General features: G+C 34.7%; 1 pseudogene; it reads right to left on the bottom strand.

Moving 5' to 3' along the window:
• Nucleotides 1-6,692: 6,692 nt before the first annotated feature.
• Nucleotides 6,693-7,758, bottom strand: LOC140509283 (ataxin-3-like; annotated as a pseudogene).
• Nucleotides 7,759-8,830: the final 1,072 nt, after the last annotated feature.

The following is an 8,830-nucleotide window of genomic DNA, read 5'->3' as shown; positions in this document are numbered from 1 at the left end:
CTACCTTTTTGGGCTTTTTATTATTTTTTCCAATTATACATATTGTAAATTCAGTGATACCTACCTTTTTATTATTCTTGCAAGCTTCATTTCATTGGGCAACACAGTGCCATTTTTAGAATGGCCCTCAATTTCAGAAATGCTCTCTTTTCTCACCCCTCTCCCCAACTTCTCTGGCTTCCTTCAAGATTTAGCTCAAATTCCATCTTTTTCAAAAGGAATTTCCAAGTTCTTCCTCCCTCCTCTCCACCTAGCCATATACTTTTCTTAGGAAATTGCTTTCCGTTGACATCATATATATCTTGAAAATGGCTATTTCAATGTTTTCTTTCCCATTAGAAGGTGAACTCTTTGAAGGCAAGGACCAAGACCATGTTTTACCTTTCTTTGTATTCCCAACTCTTAGGACAGTGTCTGGAATATAGTAAGTGCTTAACAAATACTTGTTGACTTACTGGCTAGGGCCCAAATAGACTGTGAGTCAGTTATCAAATAGTACAGGTTTCAGTTTGTATGTGGGATGTGTCCATTTTGCTTTTAGTTATTTTAGCTAATTCCTCTGACAGATTATATTCTGGCAATGAGGCAATTCTGAGGCAATGAGGAAATTTAGAGAAAGATTTCATTGTAGAGAATCAGTGTTATGTAATAGAAATAATATGTTGGCAGCCTGGATCTGATTCCTACTTGTGTTTGTGGTGTAATAGCATGACCTCTCAGAATCTCAGTTTTTCATTGGCTAAAAATTAGAGAAAACTTTTATTTGTTTTTGTTTTGATTCTTATCTTGGTTTTTGTTTTGTACTGATTTGGGTTGTTTTGGAAAGAACTTAGTAAAAATTATGTCATTTTTGTTGTTCAGAAGCATCTGACTCTTTGTGACCCCATTTAAGATTTGCTTGGCAAAGATACTGAAGTGGTTTTCCATTTCCTTCTCATTTTACAGACTGAGTAACTGAGGCAAACAGGGTTAAGTGAATTACTTAGGGTCACACAGCTAGTCTCTGAAGACAGATTTGAACTCAGGAAGATGAGTCCTGGTGACTTCAGGCCTGGCAGTCTATCTACTGCCCTACTTAGCTGCTCCCTAGTAAAAGTTAAGGTACTATTTAAATGTATTTTCTTAGTTGACATTCTGGGTCTCCATTTAAAGGAGGAAATGGATAATATAACTTTCCATTTCAGAACATCCTCACAGTGAACTTATAGAAAAAATATAGTACCCCCAAACTACCCTCCTCTCAGTCATTAAATTGTATCTGTTTTGTGCATTTTCTTGGCCTAGGTAAGGGTAAGAACTAAATATTCTGGTTTCGTTGCATATGGAGGACATTCTCTGTCTGAAAATGAGAATAAGCAGAAACCAAAACACTCACTTTAAATTTCACTTATGGTGAAAGAAATTTACTGATGCTATCCTGGATAGCATAATATAAATTACCAGGGCTGACAAAGCCTGGAGATAGCCAAAGGCAGCTGTTCAGTCCACAGTGCCATGGAGGTGGCCTCAGGTTTCTATCAGGGAAGTTTAAGGGAGCTTTGTGCCAAACTTCATGTTCAACATTGTATTTCTTAAAAGTTAGGCTTTTCTTTCTTCCTTCCTTTCTTTCTTTCTTTCTTCCTTCCTTCCTTCCTTCCTTTCTTTCTTTCTTTCTTTCTTTCTTTCTTTCTTTCTTTCTTTCTTTCTTTCTTTCTTTCTTTCTTTCTTTCTTTCTTCCTTCCTTCCTTCCTTCCTTCCTTCCTTCCTTCCTTCCTTCCTTCCTTTTTTCTTTCTTTCTTTCTTTCTTTCTTTCTTTCTTTCTTTCTTTCTTTCTTTCTTTCTTTCTTTCCTTTTTTATAATAAAGAAATGCTACTTTTTCCTTCAAATTCACAAACAAAAGACAGCAATTATGGTACATCTTAAAGTGCCTTTATCACCTGGAAATTAAAAATGTTCTCTTTCTCTATGTGTTTCTCTCTCTTTTTCTGTAGAATTAACCACTTTGAAAATATTTGCTTCTCCATAGTAGTTAGAGCTCAATAAATGGAACTTTAATAATTGTTTACTATTTAAATGGCCTGGTTTTAAATCTGTTTTTTGCCAAATAAATATCTAGGGAAAATGTAGCAAACACAAACATAGGAATGTTAATTTGATAATTAATTAATAAATGACATTGCCAGTAGTCCTTCTTGGCAAAAGTCCAGATTGTGACTCAATAATAGAGAAAGTCTTCTTCAGTTTTACTCTTATATTTTAAAAGCAACTATATTATTTAACATTTTAAAATTAGCTTTTAAATTAGATACTGGTGGCGGAGAGAGGAAACGAAAATGCTAAACACTCTTGTTTTATTTTCCCACTTTTAAAACAAGTGAATATTTTTATGAAATCTAAAAATGTTTTTCATTACATACTTAAAAAGTCCAAGTTAAAATATCTCAACTGGTATCAGTAATTCTGCAAATAAGATTATCATTTATATCTCTAGGTATTCTAACTACTACTGTCACTGTTCTTCTCATTTAGCTTCCAAAAGAGAGAAGGGGCAGAGGGCAGTGAAAGGAAAGGCATAATCACTGACACTTGTAAAGCATATTTAGGAGCTTGCTCTTTGCCTCACTTGCCTCATTTGACAACAACCTACCTAGGATGAGACTACAGATATTTTTATTTCAGATCTGACAGATGCAAAAACCAAGGAAAGCTCAGAGACATTAAGTGTCATGGTCACATAGCAATTAAATGTCAGAAGTAGAATTCCAACTCAGGATGAGCCTTAACTTACTTGACCTCATAATGCTGAAGTGTTGTCATATTGAGAGGGGATTTCCTTGTCAGGTTTAGGAAAACTCAGGTAGGGGGTAGAAATGGATTTAAAAAAAAATAGGTTTAAGCATCATGTAGAAACAAACCAGAACCTCCCTTATTATAAAAGGGGAGGGTCATTATCAGTGTGAGGACTTCTTAACTAAAAATCCCATTAATTCATTAAAATTTCTAGGCTTAAGAAGATACTAAGGGCAAAGAGAAATTACATGCCTAGCTCATGATCAAACAGTATATCATTTGGAAAACTTTTGTATCACTAATGCTTATAACAGTGCCTGGAACATAGTAGGCACTTAATACATATGTACTGAATTTAATTGTAACTCTGGTCTCTTTTATAACTGGTCACATTGATTTTGCAAATGATTAGAGCAATCCAAAAGTGAAATAGATTGTTCAGGAAGGAAGTAGGGGATTCTCTCTCATTTCAAAGGTTGGATGATAGCTTGCGAGAAATGTTATAGTGGGAACTATTATTCATTTTGAATTAGATTAAATGGCCCCTGCAGTCCCTTTGAATTCTGATATCCTGTGATTTTGTGCTTGAGACAGTATGTGGTAATCAGCCTACCAATAAACATTGATTAAATACCCACTGTGTGTCAGTCACTGTGCTAAGCATTGGGGATACAAAGGAAAACAAAATACTGGCCCTGATCTCAAATATCTCAGTCTAATGGGAAAGAGGATATGTATGTACATACAAAAAAATACATTCAGGATAAATCTGAGATAATCAACAGAGGGATGAAGAAAAACTGCCTGAAGAAAAGGGAAAATAGAGCTGGATTTAAGTAGAGAAACTGGCTTTAGAGTCTCAGGAATTACCTTTAACTGTATGACTTTGGACAATCATTTTACCTCAATATTGACCTTAATATTTATATCCATCCACTGAGGATGGAGTATGAAGGTATGTGGCTTAGAGGACCTGGAGAAAGAACTGACTCAGCTGTTCAAATCTAGCCCTCGACTCTTCACTTGTGTGACATGGGGCACATCATTTAAACTCTTACTCAATTTCCTCATTTTTAAAGTGGAGATAATAATAACCCTAACCTCCCAGAATTATTATGAGACTTAAATGAGATAATATATGTAGAAATACTTTACAAACTTTAAAGTACTATATAATTTCTAGTTATATTGTTATTCTATAATCTAAAATTCTTTCTATTTCTGACATTTTGTGATTTCCATGATCCGTTGTATCCCTATTTAGTTGTCACTTGCTGAAGTCAATTTATCTGTCAAAGCAACTCACTGAAAAACTAACCAATACAGTATTATCTGAGCCTATGGTAAAAACCTAAGGCAACAGTAGAGAAAAGATCTTATTTTTCCAATTTATTAAACTGAGAAGCTAGTGATAGATAGTCGTAGAAATTCTTTATTGTTCTTCCCACATCAACTATATCTATTTTAATTTGAGGAACTGCCAAATATGAAGACACCAGAAGCTTACAAGAGATGTAGAAAATAATTCTGTATTATTCAATTCAATACAATTCAATTTAACAAGAATTTAGTTATCACCTCTGTGTCAGGCTCTGGGAATACAATGCACTCTCTCACCTCTCTCCCCACCCCTTGAATTCCTGCCCTCAAGCAGCTTACATTTTACTTGGGAGAAATGAGCATGAACAAAAATAAGAAAATACAAAACATTTACATTGAAATGTGGCTTAATGGGAGGGGTGAATTCTGAAAAACAAAAGAATTAAGAATCATCTCATGAAGGAAGTGGCAGATGAGATGAGTGTTATGGTGAGTTACAGATTTCAAGAGCAGGTGGCAAGAAGAATGAGCATGATTGTCTTATGACTGTTCTACAGCTTGCCACATAGTAAGCTTCTGTCTGGAGGAAATCTGAAGGTGATAAGTAAGACATATTGTGCTCTTCCCAGAAGTACCCTATCACTTTTGAAAGAAGGCAAACTTTTCATAGCCATGACATTTTACCAAAAAGCTTGTGCTTTCCTGACATACTAGCTAAATCTCATAATGATGAGGGCTGGAAGCGGGATGTGAGACCCCCCACAAAGACTAGAGTATGAGGGGCAGGTCTCCTGGAGAATTTACAGACTCAAGCATTGTTGAGATCAAGGAAAAGATTTATTACGCTTTTCAGCGTAATACAGTTAAAGTACAAGTAAAGTTTATATAGGATATTCCACAAAGAAGCATGTGCCAAATATGCTAACTAGGTGTTTTGGGGTGGGATTAGGGAGTGATTGAGGAGTGGTCAGTTCTTAAAGGAACATGCACTTTTGGTATCTATTGAGCAGGTATTTGGAAATAGCCAAAGTGGAGGGGTGGGAGGGTGGTAACCATCTGGAGGTGTAACTTAAGGTCTGAAATCTCACTAAGTCAACTATTGGACCAGGTTGCTCTCATCAATGTCTTGTTAGACAAGATAAATGTAAGGGAGTATACGTATGTCTAAGTCTAGGATACATAAATGTCAGTGAGTGCACAGTACGTTCAGCCAGTATACAGCTGCTTCAGACTAATAAGCTCTATAGTTGCAGCTGGCTGCTGTATTAGAAAGGGAGATAACAGTTTTTTCTGGGGCAGGCTGTGTCCTTGGACTGAGGAGAAACTGCCTGGGAGAGTGTTTTGAGGCTAGGGAGAAATGTGATTTTTAAAGAGAGATGTGATTTTAGAATTGGGGCCCAAGCACGTGTACCCAAGCACCCCATCAATAATATATGTAATTTACCAAATGGATTTTTACTCATTTATAGAAATATATGAACCATGATCAGTATTAACTGATAGATTTATGCAAGGATTTGATATTCTATTAGGAGATTCATTTCATTTGAAAACAACCAGACCAGTATCTAGGCTACTTTCCCAAATTTACTGCTCTTAAAGAATTAACTAACAAGGGTATTTTGTATTTTGTTTCTGTTGTTGTTATTATTGTTGGTTGTTTGTTTTTATTTTTCAAGAGGGGCTCAAGTAATACTCTGATTTAACACTTTTTTTTTCTTTTTTTACAATTAACACAAGCTAGCTTGCATGCTTTATTTCCTTCATTTTCCTTAGCAACAGAGGAAACAACTTGACATCAAGGTGCATAAGGTAGGGATATTCATCTAAAAGCTGTAACACTTTGACATAACAGAAAAGACATTCACAAAGCACCTGGAAAAATAGTTATGCTCTCCCCATTTTGTCTCAACACCTCACTTTTGCAGGATTCCCTTTAAATCTAGGAATGCTCCAATCACAGGATACTGATCCTTATATGGTACATTGAAATGATAGGAAATCATTCCTATCATAGGTGAACTTCAAATAAGGTAAAATGAAAACTATATACTAGAGAAACCAAGACTGGAGACAATGAAAAATGAAGAAAAAAACTAGAGTGCACAAAACACAGTTGTGGCTAGAATGATCATACCTGTTGTAACTATAGACAAAGGACATTCTTTGCAATAAAGCTACTTGGGGCCTTAAGAGACAAGCAATTACAAAAAGGTGAGAGAAGAGTAAATCAGATTATTCAACAGAGTTGGAAAAAACCTGTGGCTAGATCCTATCAGTTGGTGTATAAATAGATTGTTTTTTAAAAAAATTCTTATTTTAAGAGGTTATTGCCCATCCCACAAAAGACAGTAAATGTTATTTAGAAAACTACTGCCTATTTCTTTAATTTGCTGAATGCCTCTTTGGTTAGTTATTTGGATATAGTCTTTAGTTTGAAACTTGATGCATTTTCTATCATTTTTATTGGCCAACCACCTTCCCCTCCTTTTTTTCTGAACTGTGCTACTCTGACATATTTCTGAAATGAGCTCTGTATAGTATATATCTGCACAAGAAGTCAATGTTGAGGAATATGAATATTTTGATATTTTTTGAAAAGTCACTTTGCTATTTTTCCCTTTAAATTATTACTAACAGTTTCCAAAGACATATTCATAGCAACTTGAAGCCTGTCTTCTTCAGTCATATCATCACCTGGATCAATTTCAAATGCATCTGCACTTATAGTTGGCTTTTCATGTAGATGTAGTGTCTATTCTGGCTGCTGTTGTTTTTCAAAGTAGGCTTTTCTGCTCTTTTGTAGTTCTTCTGAAGTAAGAGATATTGGTGAATTTGTACCTGTTGACTGTGGAATATCTTCTGAAATATTATTTTCTGAACCACCTTGCATACTAAGGTGAATTGTTCTATGCAGATCTGCTTCTTCAAATTCCATATCAATTTCCTGTTGACTTATTGCTAGAGCTCTTTGGAATTCTCTTCATCTTCATGTAACATTCCTGTTACATATGAATGACTTACTTCTAAACACTGCTCTAGGTCTATTTTCTGTACTCTTTGCTCTTTTAGTTGAGCTAATTCTTCTCCAGTGAGTTTTGGTCTATGCATTTGTTGTACCCCAATCATCTGCAGGAGCTGGTCAGCTTCACAGTCTGGCAGGTCACCCTTAACAACAAATATGAAATAACCTTCCTATTGTAACTGAGTCATGAAGAGTGTAGGGTAAATATCTGATGATAATTCTGGACCTGTCAAGGGAGAGTTTAGGTTAAACCACTGTTTTCCTAATTTTCAAACCATAAACCCCAATGTTCTTTATAGTTGCATATGAATGATCTTTCATTTATAGAATTGATCCTGAGCCTCTGATACTCTGGACTGTTGAAGAGGATGAGCTCTAAACCCCACACTTTCAAGGCATTGCTTATAATTTGAACAGAGAAGAAACCACTATCATCCATATTTCCTGAAAGTTACTGTAAAAATGTTTGATAGTCTTCAGTAGTGATTCTTCCCTCTGCCATCTTCATGCTCTCTCCTTCATCTAACTGATGAGCAATACAGGATAATTCCACAGGGCTAACATATTCCCCTTGCAAAAGATTATTCAGGTAATGTTGAGTACAGAGTGAGCCTTTTTGTTTCTCATCGAAGATAGACTGCATGTTTATTTGTCTTGATTTAATGAGATTATATTTGCCATTTTAAAAATTACTAGGTTTCAAATGGATGTTTCTCTCCTATCCTCTTGTTAATTCTGTTCATTGAGAAAAAATTAAAGTTAGAGTTTGAATGTAAGCATACTGATTCAAACAAATGAACTCAATAGCCATGGAGGAAGGATGCTGTTTAAAGACGTGTAGTCACAGAAAATCTCTGTCTCACTTATGTATTTTAAACAAATTCTCTGGAATGCAAAATCATAAACTTACTCTATTATACAAAATTGCAGTCACATTTCACTATAATAAGTGTATACAAAATATATACTCTCCATTTCTGCTAGAAGATTAAAATATTCCTTCATTAATTAGAATACTGAAGAGCATCTGTAAGCCCCCCTATGTCTTATTTTTAGTTTCAGAGTTAAAGCTGAATCTATTTTTAGTTAACAACTTATATTTCTCTTAATAATCACTCACTTGATTTTTGTTTACAACTTAATATTTTTAGTTATAAATTTTGGGTGATTTCTGACTACAATTATTTATGAAATAGGAGATTCTGACTTCAAAATTCTTTGAAAAAAATTACTATTTTTTAAATAAAAAGTGCACCCAAACAAGCTTATCTACAAATGGTATGCTTTAAGACTGTGCTGTTGATGTGTAAATTCTTTTCAAACTGAGTTGATTAGCCAAAATGAAAATAATCTCCCTAATCATAGTGACTTCCATTCATTAATTTAGGTACCTTCTCAAGACTTTCAATCTTTCTACAAATAATCAGTTTTCACTGGTGTTTATACAGCCTTATTTTCTAAAGAACTTCAATATATCTTAAAAACATAATAAAATAAACTCAGTATCTCCAAGGCTCAGATCACCGGTGTATTGTCCCCCAATTTACAAAAAGAAAAACAAATTTTAAGGGTAATCCCTTCAAGTCATACAGGGTGGAACCTTAGAGGAATAGGAAGTCTCTGATGTTCAACTTTTTCAGAAAGCTTCATTTTATACATGCCAGATTTTAGTGTTAACTGTGAGGCAAGGAAAAGTAGAATTCTTTGGCTCCTTG

Source organism: Notamacropus eugenii, chromosome 5, assembly GCF_028372415.1.
Source record: "Notamacropus eugenii isolate mMacEug1 chromosome 5, mMacEug1.pri_v2, whole genome shotgun sequence".
Taxonomy (NCBI): Eukaryota; Metazoa; Chordata; class Mammalia; order Diprotodontia; family Macropodidae; genus Notamacropus; species Notamacropus eugenii.
The sequence above is the reverse complement of the archived record's forward strand: the minus strand, read 5'-3'. Positions and strand labels throughout refer to the sequence as shown.